A 24932-nucleotide genomic window follows, 5' to 3' on the forward strand; every position below is an offset into this window, starting at 1 on the left:
CCCCTCCTCAGCCCCTGTCCCACTTCCTCAGCCCCTGTCCCTCTCCTCAGCCCATGCTCCCTTCGTCAGCCCCTGTCCCCCTCCTCAGCCCCTCAGTTCCTGTCCCTTTCCTCAGTTCCTGTCCCTTTCCTCAGCCCCTCAGTTCCTGTCCCTTTCCTCAGTTCCTGTCCCTTTCCTCAGCCCCTATACCTTACCTGAGCCCATGTCCCCTTCCTCAGCCCATACCCCCTCCTAAGCTCCTGTCCCCCTCCTCAGCCCCGTGCCCTTACTCAGCCCCTGCATACAAGCGTATCATTTTTTTGGGGTGGGGTGGGGCGGGGAGTGGATCTTGGGTGAGTTCCTGAACTTTTTTACCCAGGACTTGACCCCTGCATAACAGCATGACCACCTTAGCCGACAGCTGTTTCAGTGTCAGATCTTGATTTGGGTACCAAGATGACAAAAATCGTAGAACCACATTCACGTCCCAAAAAGCAGTGAATCTCGCACAGGGTGGTCTAGCAGCCGGCATACGAAGGGGTGACGCCCTACAGGCGAACCATCCAAACCTTGATGCCCAGCTGACATAGCAGATCGGCATAAATTAATGGTGCGATAAGCCTTCCCAGATTCAAACATCCCAGTAAGGAATTCCATGATCATATGCTAAGGGGCAGATATGGGATCCACTGACCGTCCCATGCACCAACTAGACCAGATTCGGCAGGCGGATCGGTATGCCACTCGAGTACCTGGTGCCCATGCATTGTCGAGGAGGTCGAGAGTTGATTGCGGAACTCCCGCGATAGTCCAGGGTCCCCTGAAAGGGGCCATGCAATTAGACGTAGACGGCCGCGATCCACTAACTCGTGCGAGTTGCCATCCGGATCCCTCAGGAGATTCGGGAAGGTTGGTATTAGTTGTGGGTAATCTGCGGTCAACTCCAGTAACCGAGGGAACCAAGGTCGAGACCGCCACAGTGGCGCGATCAACACCATCGAGCAGCCGTGTCGAGCCAGTTTCGACAGCGTGCGAGCTATCAGATTGAACGGGGGAAAGGCGTAAAGTCGAGCATTCGGCCATTCCTGAAGGAACGCATCCGTCGCCACTGCTGCCGGATCTGGTCTCCAACTGAAAAACTTGGACACTTGTGTGTTGAGACGGGACGCGAAAAGGTCCACTTCGAATGGGCCCCAAATTAGATCCAATCCCTGGAAGGCCGCAGCGTGTAAGTGGCAATCTCCAGAGTCTTTCAAGTAGCGTGAGTTCCAATCGGCCGTTGAGTTGTCTAGTCCCGGTATATGTTCCGCCTGCACGGAAATGTTGTTGCAAAGGCAGAACCACCAGAAGTCTTTTGCCATGAGAGCTAGCATGCACGATTTCGTGCCTCCCAGGTCGTTGATATAACGCACCGCCGACACGTTGTCCATCCTGAGCATCACGCAACAATTCGCACGTTCTGGTGTAAGGCTGCGAATAGCGAATGCCCCTGCCAATAGTTCCAGGCAATTGATGTGGAGCGTTTGCTCTTGATCTGACCATCTGCCTCCGGTAGACGCGGTACCACAACGTGCACCCCAGCCATGTAAGCTGGCATCGGACTCTATCACGACGTCCGGGATGGATCCGAATATGGCTCTCCCGTTCCAGGCGTCCATGTGGGCCAGCCACCAGGTCAGTTTGTCTCTGGACTCATCGTCCAGCCTCACTCTCATCTCGTAAGATTGGCCTGCGCGCAGGTGAGAGCCCTTGAATAGTTGAAGGGCCCGATAATGTAGAGGCCCAGGAAATATTGCCTGTATTGAAACGGCCAAGAGGCCGATCACCCTCGCCAGATGCCGGATAGAGAGGTCGTCTGCACGTAACGTACGTCTGATCTCCTTCTTGATGGCCTTCATCTTGGACTCCGGAAGGAATAGGAACTGCTGGATGGAATCCACTGTAAACCCCAGGAATTCTATCGATTGGGTGGGATCCAACACCGATTTTTCCCAATTGATGAGAAAACCTAGATTCTGGAGTAAGGACGTAGTCCATGAGACATGAACCCGTAATTGCTCTTTTGATTGAGCCATCAGTAAGATGTCGTCTAAATATATAATCAGACGCACTCCACGGCCCCGGAGGAAGGACACTACCGGCTTTATGACCTTAGTGAAGCACCAGGGGGCCGAGGAGAGTCCGAATGGCAGACAAGTAAACTTCCATCGTCTCCCTTTCCAGGTGAACTGGAGGAAATCTCTGTGGTCCGTGGTTATAGGAACCGTAAAATAAGCGTCCTTGAGGTCCAGTTTGGCCAGCCAGTCGGACTCCTGTAGGAGGTCTCGAAGACAATGGATGCCTTCCATCTGGAAATGTCGATATTGAAGAAAGGCGTTGAGGGGGCGGAGGTTGATGACTGGACGTACACCTCTTCCTTTCTTCGGGACCAAAAAGAGGTTGCTCGTAAACCCCGGTTGAGTAAACGGGACCTCTTGTATTGCAGCCTTGGTATGAAGTACCATGAACTCCGAGGAGATCAATTCTTCTTGATCTCGAGCGAGTGACAGTTCCCTGGGGACAGAGAGCTGAACAGGCATGGACACAAAGTCTATATGGTAACCCCGCACTGTTTGGAGAACCCAAGCATCTGTTGTCAAGGCAGCCCACGCCTCGTAAAACTGGGCCAATCTCCCCGCCACCCGATCTTGCGTATGAGGGAAAAAAGGGGTACTCACCAAAAAGGCGTCTGCCCGACGAGGCACCTCTCGGATATCGGGAGTTCCAGGGTCTCCCTCTAGAGGGGAAGAACGGAGCCGGTCTGGGGTCCTGGAAATTCCTTGAAGGGAAGAAGGAGCCTCTCTGGGCTCGAAACGAACCCCGGAATCCTCGGCCGGGTGGACGGCTCCTGTTGCACCTGGCCCCTCCAAAAACTCTAGGGGAAAACACCCTCTTCATGTTAGCCTGGGCCTTATCAATGGCCGTGAAAGTTTTCACGTAAGACCCCAAGTCTCTGCAAAAGTATCGCCAAACAACATCCCCTCAGCCGAGGGACCTGGTTCTGATATGGCCAATTTCGGTTAAATCGCTGTACCCAGCCAATCGCCACATCTAGATCAAGCTCCGCCTCACCTGCTTTGGCAGCTTCCAACACCTCATAGGCCTTAGACAATGGACCAAGAGTGTCCATTATCTTGTCCTGGCAGTTTCTCAGGGAAAAATCTAGGCCCTTCTTCTGTTTCCAGCCCAATTTAGTAAGAAATTGTGCAATCTGAGGATCGGCCTCGGGCGTCTTACACGCCGATCCTGGGACTGAAGGTCTAGGGCATTCCGCCCGCAGTTTACTGCGACCCTCCTTAGAGAGTGGCGTGCGCATCCTGTGCGCAATATAGCGGGCAATATGCTCGGGTGGTTCCCACTCAGCTGAGCGAGGATGACGCAGGTCGTCCTGATCAAACAGGGGGTTACCCTGCGGATCCAGAAGAACTGCGCCGCCGCTCGCCCCCTGGGCAGCAACACCCTTAGCAGGAATAGCGCCCCCAGTACGGGATGCTACGGCAGGGGGAGCTCCCTCCACCGAGCCGGCCTCATCATAAGAGGCATAAGCCATTTCCTCATAGTCATCCTCTTCACTCCGGTCGCTCTCCCACCTTTCCTCACGGGATCTAGCCCGTTTCCATAATCTGTCCGTTTTTGCCCAACCAGGGGCTCTTTTGCGCGGTGGTAGCGCGCCATCGGTGACTGCCTCAGGCGAGTCCGTCAGGGCAGGTATAACCTGCGTCATGGAGTGGGAGGAGAGTTGTTTGGCCTTCACCTTGGCCTTACGGGCAACAGGTGAGGCAGGGGTAGGGGCAGGGCCCGCTCCCAGTAGGTCCATTTTTTGCTGCCCCCCTATATGCTCTGCCCACCATGTGACATCACAATGCCCCACTCATATGATCTGCCATATGAGCCAACGCCAGTGCTGCACACAGTGTCTTTTCTCTGAAAAGGCAGTGTGTTTACATTAAAAAGCCTGCAGGTACAGGCTATTGACACCAGAACCACTACAATAAGCTGGTGTCCCTTTAATGTGAAGTTGATGTTGGGCTCATGCTGCAGTCTGGCTCCACTGGTCTGGTGTAGAACAGGCTCTATGGAGGCTGTTTGTAACAGTGCTCACAAAAATCAACTAACGGGAAGCAGCTCCATTTTTGGGGCCCCTTACACAGCTCAAGGTCTAGGCCCCCAGGGCCTACCCATAAGTCCACTTACATGGCCCACACATGAGTTTGCTCACAGGGAGTGGAGTGTATGTATGTAGGGGATATGTTATGTGTTATTGTAGAGGATGTAATGCGTGTGTGTTCTTATGGAATGTAGTGTATAGGAATACCAGTTAGTGTATGGGATGTAGTGTGTGTATAGGGGATGCAGTGTTTTTGTGTGTAAGGGATAGAAAGCAGTGTGTGCTTGTGTGTAAATAATGCATTGTGTGTTTCTGTGTGTGTGTGTGTGTGTGTGTGTGTGTTGTGAGCGAAAATGTTGAATGGTTGTACTCACCTGTAGCTAGCAGGCCTTTAAAAGAAGAGATCAGCCTGCTGCAGAGTGAGGGAGAGGGAGAGGGAGAGGGAGGGAGAGAGAAGGAGAGATAAAGAAAACACAAAAAAAAAAACCACAACTGTGTTTATAGCAAATCGATTTCGTTTTTTTGGAAAATTGGTAAGTGGGAAAGCCACCCAATTACAGATAGTGATTTCTGTCTAGTAAGAGCTCAAGTAAGAGCAAGGAATTTTGTTTTGTTTATTATTATTTAAAGCACCTGTTTTTCTTATCAAATGAAAAGGAAAACCGAACTGCATGTGTCCTGGACTTTGATTACCCTAGAAGGCTGTGGTTACTGTTAGATCTGTGACAAAATCCTACCTGAAAAAGAGGTGGTTTGTTACAGTGTATATGAAGGGAATGCAGTGTGTGAATCTGTGTTTGTATGTGTAAGGGGTGCAAGATGTGTTTATGTGTATTTAAGGGATGCAGAGTGTGTTTCTGTAAGGGGTGCAATGAGTGTGTGTAAGATGCAATGTGTTTCTGTGTGTGTGTGTGTGTGTGTGTAAGAGAAGCAGTGCGTGTTTCTGTGTGTGCGTAAGAGATGCATTGTGTGTTTTGTATATAAGGGCTGCACTGTGCGTGTGTGTGTCTGTAAGGGATGCATTGTGTGTGTGTAATGGATGCATTGTGTGTAAGGAAAGAATGGTGTGTTTCTGTGTGTGTGTAGGATTCACTGTATGTTTCGGTGTGTGAGTAGGGATGCATTGTATGTTTCTGTGCATGTGTGTCTGTATGTCTCCTATGACCCTCCTCTCTTTGTATGTCTCCTACATCTTCCCAACCCCTTTGCATGTCTTACTCCCCCTAGCCCCTTTGTGTCTTTTACTCTTTCCAGCTCCTTTGTGTGTCTCTTTTACAACCAGGCCCTTCTGTGTGTCTTTCCCCTCCTACCCCAGGTCCCTCTGTGTGTCTCCCTCATGAGTGACTCTGTGCATCTCCCTCCTGAGCCCCTCTGTGTGTCTCTGTCTACCCTACCATCCCCTCTGTGTTTCTCTTTCACTCCTTCCTCAGCCTCTCTGTGTGTCTTACACTCTTCCTGTCACTTAATGATCTCTTTCACTCCCCCCTCTGTCCCTTAGTGGTCTCATCTCCTTCCCCTGTCCTTTAGTGGTCTCCTCTTCTCCCCCTGTCCTTTAGTGGTCTCCCATCCTGTACCTGAGAACTCTCCCCTTCCCTCCTGTCCCTTTAGTGTTCTCCCCTCCTGTCCCTTACTGTTCTACTATCCCCTCCTGTCCCTTAGTGCTCTCCCATGCCCTCCTGTCCTTAGTGCTCTTCCATCCTCCTCCTGTCCCTTAATGATCTCCCATACCCTCCTGTCCCTTAGTGATTTCCCATCCCTTAGTGAACTCCCCTGCCTCATCCTTTAGTGCTCTCCCCTGCCTCCCTGCCCCTTAGTGCTCTCTCCTGCCCCACCCAGCCCCCCTGTCCCTTAGTGCTCTCCCCTGCCCCCCTGCCAAATTTAAAAAAAATTATAAACTGTGGCGGAGCCTGCAAATTCACAAGGATTACTGGTACAGGATTCCTAAGCACACACTCTACAACAAGAGCTAACTTACCCGTTGGAAAATGAGTTAAATATGTTTTTTTGCTGTTTTATTACTTGGCTGTCCTGTTGTCTGGGGACTCAATAAAATTAGCGTATTTTAATTAGTAGGGATGTGCATGGGGAAAATTTTCGGTTCGGTTCGGCATTCCGAAACTCGGACTTCAGTTCGTTTCGGAACTTCGGCCACTTCGGATTTTGGAATTTCGGGGCTTCGTCACTTCGGGACTTCTCTTGCAGCCGCTTAGTAGATAACTGTCAGGGTACCTGAGGCCTCTACCTCTAAGGGAGGTAGAGACTTGGTGGTGTATCCGTCCAGGCGAGCTGTCTCCTCCGTTCCTCGCGGTTCATCCAGTCACTTAAACACCGGCCGCGAGGAATCCACGTCCTTTTCTAGCAGGACGCTCAATACGTGACGTCATGACGCTAGCACGAGCAATCTGTCACTCAAGTGTCCGATATCCAATCGGTACTTTTCAGAGGCGTGATTTCCATCCAGAACCAGGGTATTTAAGCTTACTTCTTACTTCAGCTCATTGCCCTGTCGTGGTTCTAGCTTGTCTAGTCACTCAGTGCTCTGGTATTCTAGTTTGCTCTTTTGGTTTTGTCTCGGCTCGTTGTACTACCCTGTTTCTCTGTTATCCCTTGACCCGGCTTGTCTCTCGCTTATCTGTCTTCTCGTTCCCTCGACCTCGGCTTGCCTCTGACTATTCTTTACTCTCGGTACGTTAGTCCGGCCATTCTAAGGCCCGGTATACGTACCTTTCCACTCTTTGTACTCTGCGTGTTGGATCCCTGTCCCGATCCTGACATTACGACAGGGCCAATGGATCCTGCAGGTACAAACAGTCAGCTTGGTTCTTCGGATCCCAGGTTTGACGCCATGGAACATAGGATGGATCAGATGGCTTTGGCACTACAGACACTTTTGTCTCGTGCTAGTAATCCACCTGAGGAGACACGTACTCCTTCTATCTCTCCTGCAGTCTCAGGTCTAGAGGTAGCCACTGTAGGTGCTTCTTCCCGTATTACCCCACCAGTACGTTATGGCGGGTCACCGGAGAAGTGTCGTGGCTTTCTAAACCAGATTAGCATCCATTTCGAACTCCAACCCCGCTCTTATCCTACAGATAGAGCAAAGGTTGGATTTATTATTACTCTGCTCATTGAAAAAGCTTTGAGATGGGCCAATCCTTTATGGGAGAATGATAATCCAATCGTCTATAATTATAATGCCTTTGTAGCTGCGTTTAGAAGAACTTTTGACCCTCCTGGCAGAAAGGTCAATGCAGCTAGATTAATGTTGCGCCTTAAACAGGACAATCGAACACTTGTGGATTATGCACTAGAGTTCAGATCCTTGGCGGCAGAAGTTAAGTGGAACGAACAGGCTTATATAGATGTGTTTCTGAATGGGTTATCAGATGTAATTCTTGACGAGGTCGCTACTAGAGAACTCCCTGAAAATTTGGAGGATTTAATTTCTTTTATATCTCGTATTGATGAACGCTTAAGAGAGAGGCAGAACACTCGAGATAGGACCCGTAGACCCTCCTTTAAACTAGCGCCTACCTTTCAAATCTCTGAGTTCGAAGACTTACGTATTCCTGAACCTATGCAGATAGGCAGTACTCATCTCACTGAAAGGGAGAGACAGTACAGGAGAAGGGAGGGTTTATGTATGTATTGTGGAGTCAGGGGTCATTTACGCCTTAATTGTCCCAATCGTTCGGGAAACGCTCGCACCTAAGTTCCTCTAGAGGACAGGCCTTGGGTGTTTCTACTTTGTCCTCTATTCACAACTACAAGGAGCTCAGGCTTGTGTTACCCGTTTCTTTAAAGTGGGAGAAGGGAGTAGTTAAGACTATGGCACTAATCGATTCTGGAGCTGCTGAGAGCTTTATAGATCAGGGTTTTGCTGCCAAGCATGCTATTCCATCCCAGTTAAAAGAGACACCTCTGGCTGTTGAGGCCATCGATGGTAGACCGTTACTAGAGCCTGTTATTTTTCATGAGACCATACCGATTAACTTGACTGTTGGCATCCTGCATAAAGAGGATATATCCTTGATGCTCATTTCTTCTCCGTCTATTCCCATAGTTCTGGGGTACTCCTGGCTGAGGAGACACAACCCTATTATTAATTGGGAATCAGGGGAGATAGTTTCATGGGGAGAGAATTGTCAAGAAAAATGCTTGCGGAAGGTCTTACCTCTTGGATTAACTAATACATCGAATACCTCTGACAATCCTACAGAGACACAAATTCCGCCTCAGTATCTAGATTTAAAGGCAGTATTTGACAAAAAGAAAGCCGATACCTTACCCCCACACAGGTCCTTTGATTGCAAAATTAACCTACTCCCTGGTACCATGCCTCCCAGAGGTCATGTATACCCATTATCTATAAAGGAGAACTCAGTCCTAGAGGAATATATTCACGAGAATTTAGACAAGGGATTCATCAGGAGGTCCTCCTCCCCTGCCGGGGCTGGATTTTTTTTGTTAAAAAGAAAGATGGTTCTTTGAGACCTTGTATTGATTATCGAGGCCTGAATAAGATAACCATTAAAAATGCCTACCCGATTCCCTTGATCACCGAACTCTTCGATCGTTTGAAGGGCTCTACAATTTTCACCAAGTTAGACCTCAGAGGGGCATATAACTTGGTGAGAATCCAGCAGGGACATGAGTGGATGACGGCATTCAATACTCGATATGGCCACTATGAATATACCGTCATGCCTTTTGGGTTATGCAATGCACCAGCAGTATTCCAAGATCTGATTAATGAGGTTCTTAGGGAATTTCAGCAAGAGTGCGTCATTGTATACCTAGATGATATACTCATTCATTCTAGTGACATTGAGATTCATCACAAACAAGTCAGGAGGGTTTTGCACAAGCTTCTCCAGCATGGCTTGTACTGCAAGTTGGAGAAATGTAGCTTTGATCAAACCCAGGTAACCTTTCTCGGCTATGTGATCTCTGGGGAGGGATTTAAGATGGATCCGGATAAGCTCCAATCCATTCTAGAGTGGCCTTTACCCACAGGTCTTAAAGCCATACAGAGATTTATTGGTTTTTCCAATTATTATAGGCGCTTTATTAAGGGCTATTCTTCCATTATTGCACCTATCACTAACATGACCAAACAGGGGGCTGACACTAAGAATTGGACTACTGAAGCTCTCCTTGCGTTCAAGACTCTCAAGGAGCTTTTCGCTTCCGCTCCAATTTTAGTTCACCCTGACACTTCTCTGCCATTTTTGCTCGAGGTAGACGCATCAGAGACTGGTTTAGGTGCTGTTCTATCTCAAAGGTTGGGTGTTGATAAACCATTACATCCATGTGGATTTTTCTCTAAAAAATTGACCGGTACTGAAAGCAGGTATGACATTGGTGACAGAGAATTACTAGCGGTTATCAAGGCTTTGAAAGAATGGAGACATTTATTGGAAGGTACATTACATCCTGTTACCATCCTGACAGACCACAAAAACTTGTCTTATATCGGAGAGGCCAAGCGTCTGTCCTCCAGGCAGGCTCGTTGGTCGTTGTTTCTTACCCATTTCAATTACGTTCTGACTTACAGACCTGGGTCAAAGAATTCTAAAGCCGATGCGCTATCTCGCCAATATGAACCCTCTGCTTCAGTTGAACCACTTTTGTCTTCCATTGTACCCAAATGCAATATTATTGCTAATACCAGTCTCAAAATTCATTCCCCGCTACTTGACCAGATCTTGAAGTCACAACATCTAGCTCCCGGAAACACTCCTGAAGGAAGAAACTTTGTTCCTCCTGAACTTCAACTGGAGCTCTTACAATGTTTTCATGAAAGTAAAATAGCTGGTCATCCTGGTATTCGCAAGACGTACTCTCTGATATCCAAGGATTTCTGGTGGCCTTCACTTCGTAAGGATATTGAGGAGTTCGTCGCAGCTTGTGAGACTTGTGCCAAGACTAAACTATCTCATGCATCCCCATGTGGCCTGTTACACCCCTTGGACATTCCTGAGAAACCTTGGTCCTGTTTGTCCATTGACTTTATCGTTGATTTGCCTGCTTCCAAAAGACAGACTGTTATTCTCACGGTGGTGGATAGATTTACCAAGATGGCCCATTTCGTGCCATTACCTAAACTTCCGACTTCCCCTGAATTGGCGGAGATTTTTGCGAGAGAAGTTTTTCGCCTACATGGGATTCCTTCAGAGATTGTTTCTGATAGAGGTTCTCAATTTGTCTCACGTTTCTGGAGATCCTTTTGTTCTCAAATGGGCATCAAATTGAACTTTTCCTCTGCCTATCACCCTCAGTCTAACGGAGCTGCTGAACGTACTAATCAAAAGGTCGAACAGTATCTGCGTTGCTTTGTTTCCGAACACCAGGACGATTGGGTCGGTCTGATTCCTTGGGCGGAGTTCGCACACAATAACCTTGTTTGCGATTCAACTCGCTCTAGCCCTTTCTTCATGAACTATGGCTTTCATCCTTCGATTTTTCCTTCGGTTTCCTCTTCTCAGGGGATACCGTCGGTTGATGATCATGTCGCCAACCTGAAGAAATTATGGGATCAAACTCGACAAATTCTATTACATAGTTCCTCGCTGTTCAAGAAACACGCTGACAAACATAGAAGAGCGGCTCCTGTTTTTGTTCCTGGGGATAGGGTATGGTTGAGTACTAAGAATATTCGCCTAAAAGTTCCGTCCATGAAATTTGCTCCTCGTTACATAGGTCCTTACAGGGTTCTCACTCGTATCAATCCGGTTGCGTATCGCCTTGCTCTGCCACCTGCCTTACGCATTCCTAACTCTTTTCATGTCTCCTTGTTGAAACCCCTCATTTGCAACAAATTCTCCTCTAAGGTCTCCTCGCCTCGTCCTGTTCAGGTGGAGGGTCGGGAGGAGTACGAGGTCAGCTCCATCATTGACTCCAGAATTTCAAGGGGAAAATTGCAATATCTGGTCAACTGGAGGGGATATGGTCCTGAGGAGAGGAGTTGGGTACCTCAGGAGGACGTCCATGCTTCTCGCCTTCGCAGAGCATTTCACCTTCGCTTCCCATCTCGCCCCGGTTCATTCCGCCCGGTGGGCGTATCTGAGAGGGGGGGTACTGTCAGGGTACCTGAGGCCTCTACCTCTAAGGGAGGTAGAGACTTGGTGGTGTATCCGTCCAGGCGAGCTGTCTCCTCCGTTCCTCGCGGTTCATCCAGTCACTTAAACACCGGCCGCGAGGAATCCACGTCCTTTTCTAGCAGGACGCTCAATACGTGACGTCATGACGCTAGCACGAGCAATCTGTCACTCAAGTGTCCGATATCCAATCGGTACTTTTCAGAGGCGTGATTTCCATCCAGAACCAGGGTATTTAAGCTTACTTCTTACTTCAGCTCATTGCCCTGTCGTGGTTCTAGCTTGTCTAGTCACTCAGTGCTCTGGTATTCTAGTTTGCTCTTTTGGTTTTGTCTCGGCTCGTTGTACTACCCTGTTTCTCTGTTATCCCTTGACCCGGCTTGTCTCTCGCTTATCTGTCTTCTCGTTCCCTCGACCTCGGCTTGCCTCTGACTATTCTTTACTCTCGGTACGTTAGTCCGGCCATTCTAAGGCCCGGTATACGTACCTTTCCACTCTTTGTACTCTGCGTGTTGGATCCCTGTCCCGATCCTGACAATAACTCCCTAATTCCCATGGTATTAGGGAGTTATCTACCAAAAGGCTGAAAGACCTTCAGCCTGTGGCTGCTCACTGCTAAAAAAAAAGCAAAAAAACGTGTTCCCCCTCCCGAGCCTCCACCCGTGCCGTGCGAGTGGAAACTTTTAAACTGAAGGGGGGACCTATGGCCCCCCTGGCCCCCACCGCTGAGCGGCGGGTGGGGGCCCTAAAGTAAAATAAGGCCCTCCCCCCAAGTCCTCCCCCTGGCCCCCACCCCTGTGCGGTGGGTGTGGGCCCTAAATTACTTCAAGGGGGGGACCTATTGTTCCTCCCCTCCGACCCCCACCCCCGATCGGCGGGTGGGAGCCCTAAAGAAGAATTTGGGGGGGACCTATTGTCCTCCCCCCTGGACCCCAAACATGTGCAGTGGGTGGGGGCCCTAAATTAGAATAAGGAGGAAGGGGGGACCTATTGTCCTCCCCCTCCGGCCCCCACCCCTGAGCGACGGGTGGGGGCTCTAAAGTAAAATAATGGGGGGGAACCTATTGTCCTCCCCCCAGCCCCCACCCCTCAGCGGCGGGTGGGGGCCCTAAATAAAAATGGGAATTTTCCCACGTTGTGTAATTTGACTCATAACTCTCTGATTGGTTACTTTCATTTAACCAATCAGAGTGTTGTTATGAGTCAAAATACACAGCGTGGGAAAATTCTAAAGAACTTTCCCATGCTGTATAAAATAACACAGAGCACTCTGATTGGCTAGATTTCAGAATGCTGTGACAGGTAAATGTAGAGACTTACCTGTCAGTCTCTTCATTTACCTGTCAGAGCACTCTGATTGGATGGATTAAACCAACCAACCAGAGTGCTCTGAGTCTAATTGCAGGGCGGGGCAAGGCTTTATAAGCCTTCCCCCGCCCTGCAGAGCTCAGTCTGCGCAGAGCCCTCAGTCTGCGCAGAGCTCAGGTTTTTTGCTTTTTTCATAGTGTGACGGTTATTTTGGATAGATCTCCCCCCCTTATTCTAATTTAGGGCCCCCACCCGCCACTCAGGAGTGGGGGCTGGGGGGGAGGACAATAGGTCCCCCCCTTTATTTTACTTTAGGGCCCCCACCCGCCATTCAGGGGTGGGGGCCGGGGGGGGGGCAAAAGGTCCCCCCTTCAGGTCGGGGTGGGGGCTCGGGAGGGGGGGGGGGCGTGTTGCTCACTGTTTACTAAACATGCTCCTACTCGTGGTATAGCGAGTAGGGGCGTAATTTACTAATACTAAGTAATCTTTACTTAGTATTAGTATTAGTAAATTTGTCTGAAAGACCAATTTAGGTCTCTCAGCCTTTTAGTAGATAGCTCCCTAATACCATGGGAATTAGGGCGTTTTCTACTTATTCATTCCTGTCATTCCATTGACTGGCTAAGTAACTTACATTTTATATGAATGTATGGTACTTGATTGTTGTAAGTGTTTCAAATGCTTACAGCTGAATCCTGGCTATGTTTGTATACTTTTTATTTAAAACTGTATATAGTGTAACATTCTTCATTCTTCCACTGGGTAGGTATATTAGTACTTCAGCAATACTGTGCTTCGGAACTTCTGCAACTTCGGCAATTCGGAACTTTGACAATTCAGCTATTCAGACATTTGGAAGTATCCAAATGTCTGAATTGCCCGAAATTCGGCAAAATTGACATTCGGAACGAAACGATTTGCACATGTCTATTAATTAGTTTATCTCCCACATTCAGCGGCACCAGGGTGGTAACCCATTGTTATTGTGTGTGACCCCCTGCTGATGTTGTCCCTTTATAAACCTGATTCACCTCCACAAAATGTCTTCTAGTGGTTGGGAAGGTGGGCTATATTTATTACAGTGGCAATTCTTCCAACCTGAGAGGACTTTAGCGGAGATGCTCGCTCAGAGTATTGGAGCTCTGCTACATAAACTGTTGCAGCTGTCAAAAACAATGACCACAAAAAAAACATATTAATAGTACCATGGTACTAATCATCCTAAAAAGACTTATTACAAGGTTAATGCTGTGTTCAGGACTGAAATTGTTCAAAAATAGTTTGGAGAAGATAGATATAATCATCCAACCATGTGTATGGTTACTTACCAAATCCAAAAGTTTTTAAATTATTTAATATTTTGAAAAAAATATGAATATTTGAATATTTTGAAATGTGTTGACATATTAATATTCTTATATATGTTATATTTCTTAACCCCTTAAGGACACATGACATGTCTGACACGTCATAATTCCCTTTTATTCCAGAAGTTTGGTCCTTAAGGGGTTAAATTGATATGTGTTATATCTGATATATTGTTTATATTGATATCTTTTGAAAAAAATATTTTGAAAAGATTATCAAACAATATAAAATTAGTTGAAAAGCTTATCCAAAAATATTAAACCATGTTTGATTTATTTATTTCTGGGCTTTGGTGATTAACATGATTGACTTTTTTTTTTTTCAATTCTTTATTTTTGTTGTGCAGGGTTTAACAGTAGGCTTACTCAGCCACAATAGCAGTCGTAAGCAGTAACATGCATAACAGTCAAAAACATGGGTATTGCGTAGACAGCACAATTTTTTGGTAAGAAGAACGAATATACAGTATATAAGCAAAGCATGGTCGTTAATATTTAGGCTTGCCCATCGGCGGTAGCCACGTGAGATAATGGTCAGTGTATGTAATGTATGTCAAGCAAAACCTACGTTGAACACTTATAGGTTCTGAGCCGCTTGTGGGGAACGCTAGGCTGATGTAAAGTGTTTCCTCGGTATGTGAACGCTCTAATATTTAATTGAATGCTCGCATGGTAGCACAGCGCCATTGTATAAGGTGGGTGTCGGCGAGACTGAGAGCTACAGATGGTCTCGCCTTTCTTTGCGTTTACGTGGATTCCCTCTATCAGTTTTATGTGTGGAGAACCGGGTAGTAGCAAACTAAGAATAAGCAAATAAGTACCCTTGAGGGGTTCAACGCCATCCGGCTTCCTGCTTAACCCTCTCAGCACCGGTCGCCCCCCCTGTGCCTAGGTGTAATAGTAGGTGGTGGTAGGCGAGTTGAATGGTGTAAGCACCCATTGGTCTGCTTCCGATGCGGGACTGGCCTGTGTGCTTTGACCCTTGTTCTAGTGGATAGGGCTTAGTGTGCTATGAGTCGTGGTCTTCCTGTGGCCTTAGTGTGTGAGACTATGTCGAGGGTAGACCCATATAGTAGACTTGTAAGATTATGGGAAGCGGTAACAAGTGAAGTTACGCAGTTTGTCAGTGTTTCTCTGCAGTTTCTAAATTGTGAGATGGAGCAGTTTCTAATATAGTAAACAAATATGGTAAACTTGTAAGACTTTGGAAAGCATTAACAGATGAAGTTGCACAATTTTATCAGTGTTTCCCTGCAGTTACTACATTGTGAGCTGGATCAGTGTCTAATATAGCAAACAAATATAGTAAACTCGTAAGACTATGGAAAGCATTAACAATTGGAGTTACACAATTTTATCAGTGCTTCTCTGCAGTTTCTAAGCTGTGAGATGGAGCAGCTTCCAATATAGCAAACAAATATAGCAAGCCTGTAAGACTGTGGAGAGCATCAACAATTGAAGCCACACTGCTCCCTCAGCGCTTCTCTGCAGTTTCTAAACTGTAAAATGGAGCAGTCTCTAACATAGCAAACAGACATAGTAAACTTGTAAGACTATGGATGAACATTAAAGGACCACTCTAGTGCCAGGAAAGCATACTCGTTTTCCTGGCACTAGAGTGCCCTCAGGGACCCCCTCCCGCCCGGCTCTGGAAAGGGGAAAGGGGTAAAAACTTACCTTTTTCCAGCGCTGGGCGGAGAGCTCTCCTCCTCCGATCCTCCTCTTCTCCTCCCCGTCGGCTGAATGCGCACGCGCGGCAAGAGCTGCGCGCGCATTCAGCCGGTCACATAGGAAAGCATTCATAATGCTTTCCTATGGACGCTGGCGTGCTCTCACTGTGAAAATCACAGTGAGAAGCACGCAAGCGCCTCTAGCGGCTGTCAATGAGACAGCCACTAGAGGACATAGGGGGAAGGCTTAACCCATTCATAAACATAGCAGTTTCTCTGAAACTGCTATGTTTCTGAAAAAATGGGTTAACCCCAGAAGGACCTGGCACCCAGACCACTTCATTAAGCTGAAGTGGTCTGGGTGCCTAGAGTGGTCCTTTAACAATTGAAATGATACTATTTTATCATTATTGCTCTGCAGTTTCGAAATTGTGAGATGGAGCCATTTTTATACTATGTGCCTTTTCTTCTTCAAAGAGAGGAGACCACAAAAAACAAAAAAGTGGAGAGAATGTGAAAGAAACACAAAATAAAAGTATACGTAGTTGGTGCCAAATAGGGTTTGTCCCGTATTATAGTCCGTAGCCTTTACCGTTTGGTAGTTTGCCCCTTCAATCGACGGCATATGGACCATGCAGTCCTGGACTGTGTTCAGACAGACGTTGTTGGATCCGGGTTACAGCTGGGGTAAGTTCGGTAGGTAGGCAGCCTGTGGGGGCCCTCGCTCGGGGCGTTGGGTGTTGTGTCTAGTGTCACTACAGAAGTGTCCACAAGTGTCCCCTTGGTGATGGTAGTATGGAGTTTGCTGCTGGGCAGTGAAGTGGGGTCGGGGCAGTTCGGGTCCGCGTGACCGGCTTCTGTGATGCGGTGGTCTCGGCCTTTACTGTGTTCGGGCTGTGCTGGTGCCCGCTGTCGCTGAGCCCCTTCCCTGTGGGACAAACGGGGTGATTCTGGTCGGGTCCCAGTTGTGTGTCCCCGGGTTATTCGGCGCTGTCTGTATTACCATCTGCGGTAGCCCCAGTGTGGTCAGCAATGCCGTCGCGCCCTGGAGGTCTGTGACAAGGTGGACTGATTCCTTGTGTCGTACCTGTATCGAACGTTGTGGGCGCCAGCGGTATGGTATTTGGTGTGTCCGGAGCAGGCCGGTGAACTAACATGATTGACTTTGTGTTATGTCTTATTTGAACTAATAAAGATGACGTACTAGGGAAAATGTATTCATACTTACCGTCATTTTCTTTTCCTGGCTATTTTTCATGGCAGCATTTAACATATGGGTTAGCTCCTCCCTCCAGCCAATAGGACAGGAAAAACAATTAAAGAATTCAATTATCCCTGAGGTATAAGAAATCCCAGAAGACTAGGTTCCTCAGTCTAGTAGCAAGCTGATCCGACATAATACAAATGGGTGGGCAGCTACCCAAAGAAAAGGGAGGGCTGGCCCTCCCTGATTTCAAAGGGTATTACACATCCAACGGATCATGGAATGGACTAAGTCAGAGGTAGTTAAACTGTGGAAAGACGTTGAAACTGCACAGGTGGGCAGACCCATCGCAGTCCTCCCCTGGCTGGATGTACAACAAGGTAGGCAGTTAGCAGCCCCACACCCCCTCATCAAAGCGACCATGCAGGTGTGGCATAAACTAGCCACACGACTGTCACTCACCACCACACCCTCCCCATTGCTTCCGCTGACCCACAACGAGACCTTCCCGGCAGGTAAAGAGCCGAAAACGCTAGTCCGCCTCCTGAACCAAGGGGTCCCGAGGTTATGCCACGCAACCACCGATGGCCGCCTCAAGACACTGGAGGACATGACAGGGAACCCAAACCACCCATTCATGATACAATTTAGATACAGACAACTGAAACTGTTCACGCAACCGCTGCTTCAGATCCACAACACCACTAGAACACTGACACAATTTGAGGAACTCTATTTGGACCCAGTCCCCCTAGCTAAAGGCCTCTCCACACTCTATGGCATGCTCATGCGACTGGGAAGACAACCACCCCCAAGTTTTATGGGGAAATGGGAAACCGCACTAGGCACATCCTTCACACTACTTCAATGGGACAAGATATGTACCCTCACGCTCCACTGCGCGCTGTCTAGCGGGACGCAAGAAACGGCCTATAAAATTTTAGCTCTCTGGTACCGCACCCCACACCAGACACACATATACGACCCCACTACAGACGAAACCTGCTGGAGATGCACTAGACACACGAGCACCTACCTCCACATCTGGTGGGAATGCCCACTCATCCAACCCTACTGGGAATCCATATACCAAATCATTAAGAGATTCACTGACACCCCTCCACCGAAGGAACCTGCAACATTCCTCATACACCACACCACGACAAAGTCATCTATCTACAAAAAATCCCTCACAATTCGAATACTCAATGTGGCTAAAAGCCTCATCCCCATCTACTGGAAAAAACAAACTGCGCCACCCATAGACGCTTGGTACCGACGCATGGAGGAACTCAGAACACTAGAGGAGCTATCCCTGATGGCAGAAGTGAAATCGCAGACTTATCTGAAGATTTGGACACGCTGGCTCCTGACCACTGAACGTCCGGACTTCCAAGCCATACTCCATTGACCATGACGGACTGACCCAGACTATTCACGGACTCGACAGGATACGACCCCCCCCCCCCTTGCTAACCCTCCTTCTCCCCCCTCTCCCTCCCCCTCCCCCCCCCCTCGTGGACCGGAGGGCGAGGACGCGCGATAGCTGGGAGAGCAACACACGGCACTATAGTTAAGCTGATTCAAGCATAGCACGTAAGATGTATCACGTACAAGGTTGGAAAGAGGAGAATTAGGACAGGAAACTTCACCCAGGCTTCTAAGCCCGCCACAGACACACTTTAACAGTTTAAAGGTATTTAGTATTGCTGCATACACACACGCTATGGTCTGCAGCGTAGGGTAACCAAGGACAGGAACACAGAGCGGAGATCCCCAGCAACAGTGGGGCCAGTACACCCAATAGGAGTAAACTGATGCACACCCAGGGCACAGGGAACGGAATCCCCCCCCACGGGGAAAAACACACTCCAAACACGGCACCCGCCCTAGCCGATTCCCTGGACCCTGGGTGCCACTACCACAAATATGGCGGCAACTTCCCTATAAGAGATACACAAGCCACATTAGCCAGATATTGCTTAGGTGGAAGGGGGACTCCATCGAATGTTTTGGGCTATCACCTAAGGCACTCATAATACGGGACCTGCGAGTCCAACCTGTGAACGCCCAATACGTAATGAAGTGACCTGCGCGTCACCAATACTTGCATTTGAGACAGCTACTCTAACTGTTATGTTATTTTAGAGGACTTGATCAACTATTGGGACCTGCCCGTCCACACTGATGCTTTCTCTACACTGCCGCAATGTTGAAAATTACTCAATAAAAATATATTTACAAAAAAAAATGGGTGGGCAACCCAAATGCTGCCATGAAAAATAGCCAGGAAAAGAAAATTACGGTAAGTATGAATACATTTTCCCTATTCCTGGCTAATCATGGCAGCATTTAACATATGGGGAATACCCAAGCAGTAAATACCACAGGGAGGGAATAGATGCTCAGAAATATTTTTTTGCTTTGAGAAGCACAAGAGTTTAGGACCGAAAGGCCAAATTGCAGACTAGAATCTGAAGAAACATCCAGTTTGTAATGACTAATAAACATCCCAATAGAAGACCAATTAGCAGCTCTGCAAATGCTCTCTGGTTATACTCCTGACTCTGCAGCCCATGAAGTGGCAATCGACCTGGTAGAGTGTGCCCTTATATTCTTTGGAACGGGAACTCCTCGGACCTTATAAGCCCTTGAAATAATGGAGACAGTCCAGGAACGGAGAGTAGAAACAGAGGCCGCTTCGCCCTTACGGGAGCCCCCAGGAACAATGAAGAGTTGAGGAGACTTCCTCCATGCCTTAGTCAGTTGAATGTAAATCAAAAGACACCTCTTAAGGTCCAGCATGTGACACTTTACTTCCATCTCGTTCGACGGATTCTGAAAGTAGTGGAAGAATGATCTCTTGGTTCAGGTGGAAAGGAGAGACCACCTTAGGCAGAAATTCCGGTCTGGGACGGAGAACGACCTTGTCATAATAGAAAGTGGTATAAGGTTCTTCTACCGAAAGGCCTCTTATGTCCGCTATTCTTCTAGCTGAAACCAATGCCAATAGAAGCAGGGTCTTTTGAGTTGCGGCTTTGAGTTGCAAGGTGCGGTGTCTGGAGAGCGGCCGGCCCTCCAACGCCGGTCAGGCTGTTAGGCCGCAAGAGGCTGATGGCAGGCATTCTGTGTCGGGGCAGTACCCTATTTGGTACCCTTTGAATCCTTAGGGTCCCCTCTTCGTGGTCAAGCTGGTTTGCGGTAAAACAGGTGGGTTGGCATGCGATAAAGGGCTTAGAATGCAAGCTAAAGTCAGGAGCTCGCCCTGCATGCGTCCGCTTGGCCCGCCAGTCAGGCCCCGCCCCCTACCAGCCCATTTAAACTTAAAAAGACACAATATAAGCCTGCTGAAAACTGGCCCCCATTACTCTGCCTAATGGGAAATCCGTCCCTGTTCACATTAGAGTACACGGCTTGGTTGTACTCAGAGGTGGACAAGGGTAACAACCCTATGAAACACCTCTCTGCTACCAATTTTGACATTCCATGTATTATTTACTATCAGGACTTTCACAGGACTACTCGACACGAGGTAACCATACAAAATGACAATGTATTCAAGTTCATCTTACTTATTATTAAATATGTTTGCACTTTGTTTGTCTTCGACACCTCTCCAGCTTTCGCTTTTTTGGGACACCAGGGAACTAAATGGGGATGGCAGGACAGGTCCTAAAATCTGAAACTCAGGACTGTTCTGCAGGGTGCACTGGCCTGGGGGGCACCAGATTTGAGTGACCCGATAGGAGGGAAGCGCACTGCGCTCCCTCCTACCGGGTCACTCAGTGTAGCGTGGCCAGGCGGTGTGGACCATGGTACAGGAGTTCTGTTTCCTGTACTCGGCCGGATTGAAAGAAAGTGCTCTCTCTGAAGCTCCTGTACCGCGGTCCACGCCCCCCAGCCACACTACAAAGAGGTAGGAGGCACACCAGGAAAGGGAGGGGAGACAGAACAAGGGGGGAGGGAGAGACAGCACTAAGGGACACTGGTGGGGGGGACAGCACTAAGGGACACTGGGGAGGAGACAGCACTAAGGGATACTGGGGGGAGACCGCACTAAGGGACACGGGGGGAGACCGCACTAAGGGACACTGGGGGGAGAGACTGCACTAAGGGTCACTGGGAGGGAGAGACAGCACTAAGGGACACTGGGGGGGAGACAGCACTAAGGGACACTGGGGGGGAGAGATAGCACTAAGGGACACTGGTGAGGGGGAGACACCACTAAGGGAAAGATGGAGAGGGAGGAGAGACCAATAAGGGAAAGGTGGGGAAGGGGGGAGACTCTAAGGGACAAGCGGGAGGGAGAGCACTATGGGAACGGGGGATGTGCAGGGGAGAGCACTAAGGGTCAGGGGGAGAGGAGATCACTAAAGGGCAGAAAGGCGGTGGAGAGCACTAAGGTACAGGGGGGCAGAGTAGACCACTAAGGGAAAGGTGAGGAGGGGAGATCACTAAGGGACAGGTAGGGAGGGGAGATCACTAAGGGACAGGAGGGGAGGGGAGACCTCTAAGGGACAGGAGGGGAGACCTCAAATGGACAGGGGGAGAAGTGAAGATGAGACCACTAAGGGACAGGAGAAGTGGTAGAGATCATTAAGGGCCGGGGGGAGTGTAAAACACACAGAGAGGCTGAGGAAGGGGTGAAAGAGAAGCACAGAAGGGCTGGTAGGGGAGACAGAGACACACAGAGAGGCTCAGGAGAGAGACACACAGAGTCGCTTGTGAGGGAGACACACAGAGGGGCCTGGGGGGAAAGAGATACACCAAGGAGCTGGGAAGAGTAAGACACAAAGGGGCTTGGGGGAGTAAGACACACAAAGGGGTTGGGAGGATGTAGGAAACATACAAAGAGGGGGGATAAGAGACACACAAGGGGTTTGTAAGAGATACACTAAAGGGGAGTGTAAGACAGAAGACTTAAAGAAAAAATCTACAAAAAAATGATATTAACAAATTAAATATAATAAAAATAAAGATCTGCACCCCTCTCAGCCCCTATCCTACCCCACAAACCGTTTCTTTCACACTACACACATACACAATGCATCCTTACACATACAGAGAAACAAAATGCATGCCTACACACAAATGCACAGAAACATACAATGCATCCCTACTCACATACAGACACACCTAAACATACACTGCATCCTACACTCACACAGAAACACACCATGCTTCCCTTACACAAAGAGAAACACACAATGCATCCATTACACACACACACAATGCATACCTCACACACACACAATGCAGCCCTTGCACACATAAACAGAAGCACACAATGCATCCCTTACACACACACACACACACACACTGCTTATCTTAATGCATATCTTACACACACTCAATGCACCCATTACAGACAAACACTGCATTACACCTTGCATCCCTTACACATACAAACACAGATTCACACAATGCATCCCTTACACACACGCACTACATCCCTTACACAAACTGGTATCCCTATACACTACATTCCATAAGGACACACACATTACATCCGCTATAATAACACATCCCCTACACACATATACTCCACTCCCTGTAAGCAAACTCGTAGGCGGTCATTGTAGGCATACTCACGGTCAGGCCCTGGGGGCCCAGACTGTGATCTGTGTAAATGGAGCTGCTTCCTGTTAGTTGATTTTTGTGAGCTCTGCCTCCATAGAGCCTGTTTTAACACCAGACCAGTGGAGCCAGACTGCAGCCTGAGCCCATCATCACCCTCTTGTCCTCATCTGGTGGTAAGTAGGCTATCCAGTATATTATTAGTTGCACTAATCTCTAATTTACCTCACAATAAAGGGACACTATAGTCACCAGAACCACTATAGCTTAATGTGCTGGTTGTGGTGTCTATAGCCTGTCCCTGCAGGCTATTTAATGTAAACACACTGCCAGGGGCGGACTGAGAGCCTTTGGGGCCCCCGGGCAAAATTAGATCCCAGGCCCTTTGAATGCACAAATATATGTGCATTAAATAAATGTTAAAGGATCACTATAGTGTCAGGAAAACAAAGCGGGTTTCCTGACACTATAGTGCCCTAAGGGTGCCCCCACCCTCAGGGTCCCCCTCCCGTGGCTAGTCACATCCTCCCTCTCTCTGTCACTAGTCACCTTCTCCCTCACTCTGTCACAAGAGTGAGGGGGTGACTAGTGACAGAGTGAGGGAGGGGGTGACTAGTGACAGAGTAAGGGAGGGAGGGGGTGACACAGTGACAGAGGGAGGGATGGGGTGACTAGTGACAGAGGGAGGGATGGGGTGAATAGTGACAGAGGGAGGGAGGGGTGACTAATGACAGAGGGAGGGGGTAACACAATTACAGAGGGAGGGGGTGACACAATGACAGAGGGAGGGATGGGGTGACACAGGGAGGGGTGACTAGTGACACAGTGACAGAGGGAGGGTGGGGGTTACACAGGGAGTGATTAGTGACACAGTGACGGAGGGAGGGGTTGACTAGTGACAGAGGGAGGGGTGACTAGTGGCAGTGAGGGAGGGGGTGACACAGTGACAGGTGACTAGTGACAGAGGGAGGGGGTGACTAGTGACAGAGGGAGGGGTGACTAGTGACAGAGGGAGGGAGGGGTGACAGAGAGAAGGGGTGACTAGTTACAGAGCGAGGGGGTGACTTGTGACAGAGGGAGGGGGTGACACAGTGACAGAGAGAGGGAGGGGTGACTAGTGACAGAGGGAGGGGGGTGACTAGTGACAGAGGGAGGGGTGACAGTGACAGAGAGAGGGGGTGACTAGTGACAGAGGGAGGGAGGGCTGACTATCGACAGAGGGAGGGGGTGACTAGTGACAGAGGGAGGGTGGGGGTGACACAGTGACGGAGGGAGGGGGTGACACAGTGACAGAGGGAGGGAGGGGTGACTAGTGACAGAGGGAGGGGGTGACTAGTGACAGAGAAAGGGGGTGAGTAGTGACACAGTGGGGGGTGACTAGTGACAGAGGGAGGGGTGACAGTGACATAGAGAGGGGTTGACTAGTGACAGAGGGAGGGGTGACAGTGACAGAGGGAGGGTGACACAGTGACAGAGGGAGGGGGTGACACAGTGACAGAGGGAGGGGGTGACACAGTGACAGAGGGAGGGAGGGGTGACAGTGACAGATAGAGGGGTTGACTAGTGACAGAGGGAGGGGTGACAGTGACAGAGGGAGGGTGACACAGTGACAGAGGGAGGGGGTGACACAGTGACAGAGGGAGGGAGGGGTGACAGTGACAGATAGAGGGGTTGACTAGTGACAGAGGGAGGGGTGACAGTGACAGAGGGAGGGGGTGACACAGTGACAGAGGGAGGGAGGGGTGACTAGTGACAGAGGGAGGGGGTGACTAGTGACAGAGAAAGGGGGTGACTAGTGACACAGTGGGGGGTGACTAGTGACAGAGGGAGGGAGGGGTGACAGTGACAGAGAGAGGGGGTGACACAGTGACAGAGGGAGGGGGTGACTAGTGACAGAGAAAGGGGGTGAGTAGTGACACAGTGGGGGGGTGACTAGTGACGGAGGGAGGGGTGACAGTGACAGAGAGAGGGGGTGACACATTGACAGAGGGAGGGGGGTGACTAGTGGCAGAGGGAGGGTGTGACTAGTGACAGAGAAAGGGGGTGAGTAGTGACACAGTGGGGGGTGACTAGTGACAGAGGGAGGGAGGGGTGACAGAGAGAGGGGGTGACACAGTGACAGAGGGAGGGAGGGGTGACTAGTGACAGAGGGAGGGGGTGACTAGTGACAGAGAAAGGGGGTGAGTAGTGACACAGTGGGGGGGGGACTAGTGACAGAGGGAGGGAGGGGTGACAGTGACAGAGAGAGGGGGTGACACAGTGACAGAGGGAGGGAGGGGTGACTAGTGACAGAGGGAGGGGGTGACTAGTGACAGAGAAAGGGGGTGAGTAGTGACACAGTGGGGGGGTGACTAGTGACAGAGGGAGGGAGGGGTGACAGTGACAGAGAGAGGGGGTGACACATTGACAGAGGGAGGGGGGTGACTAGTGGCAGAGGGAGGGGGTGACTAGTGGCAGAGGGAGGGGGTGACTAGTGGCAGAGGGAGGGGGTGACAGACACATTGACAGAGGGAGGGTGTGACTAGTGACAGAGGGAGGGGGTGACAGACACATTGACAGAGGGAGGGGGTGACTAGTGAC

This window comes from Pelobates fuscus, chromosome 5, assembly GCF_036172605.1.
Source record: "Pelobates fuscus isolate aPelFus1 chromosome 5, aPelFus1.pri, whole genome shotgun sequence".
Lineage (NCBI taxonomy): Eukaryota > Metazoa > Chordata > Amphibia > Anura > Pelobatidae > Pelobates > Pelobates fuscus.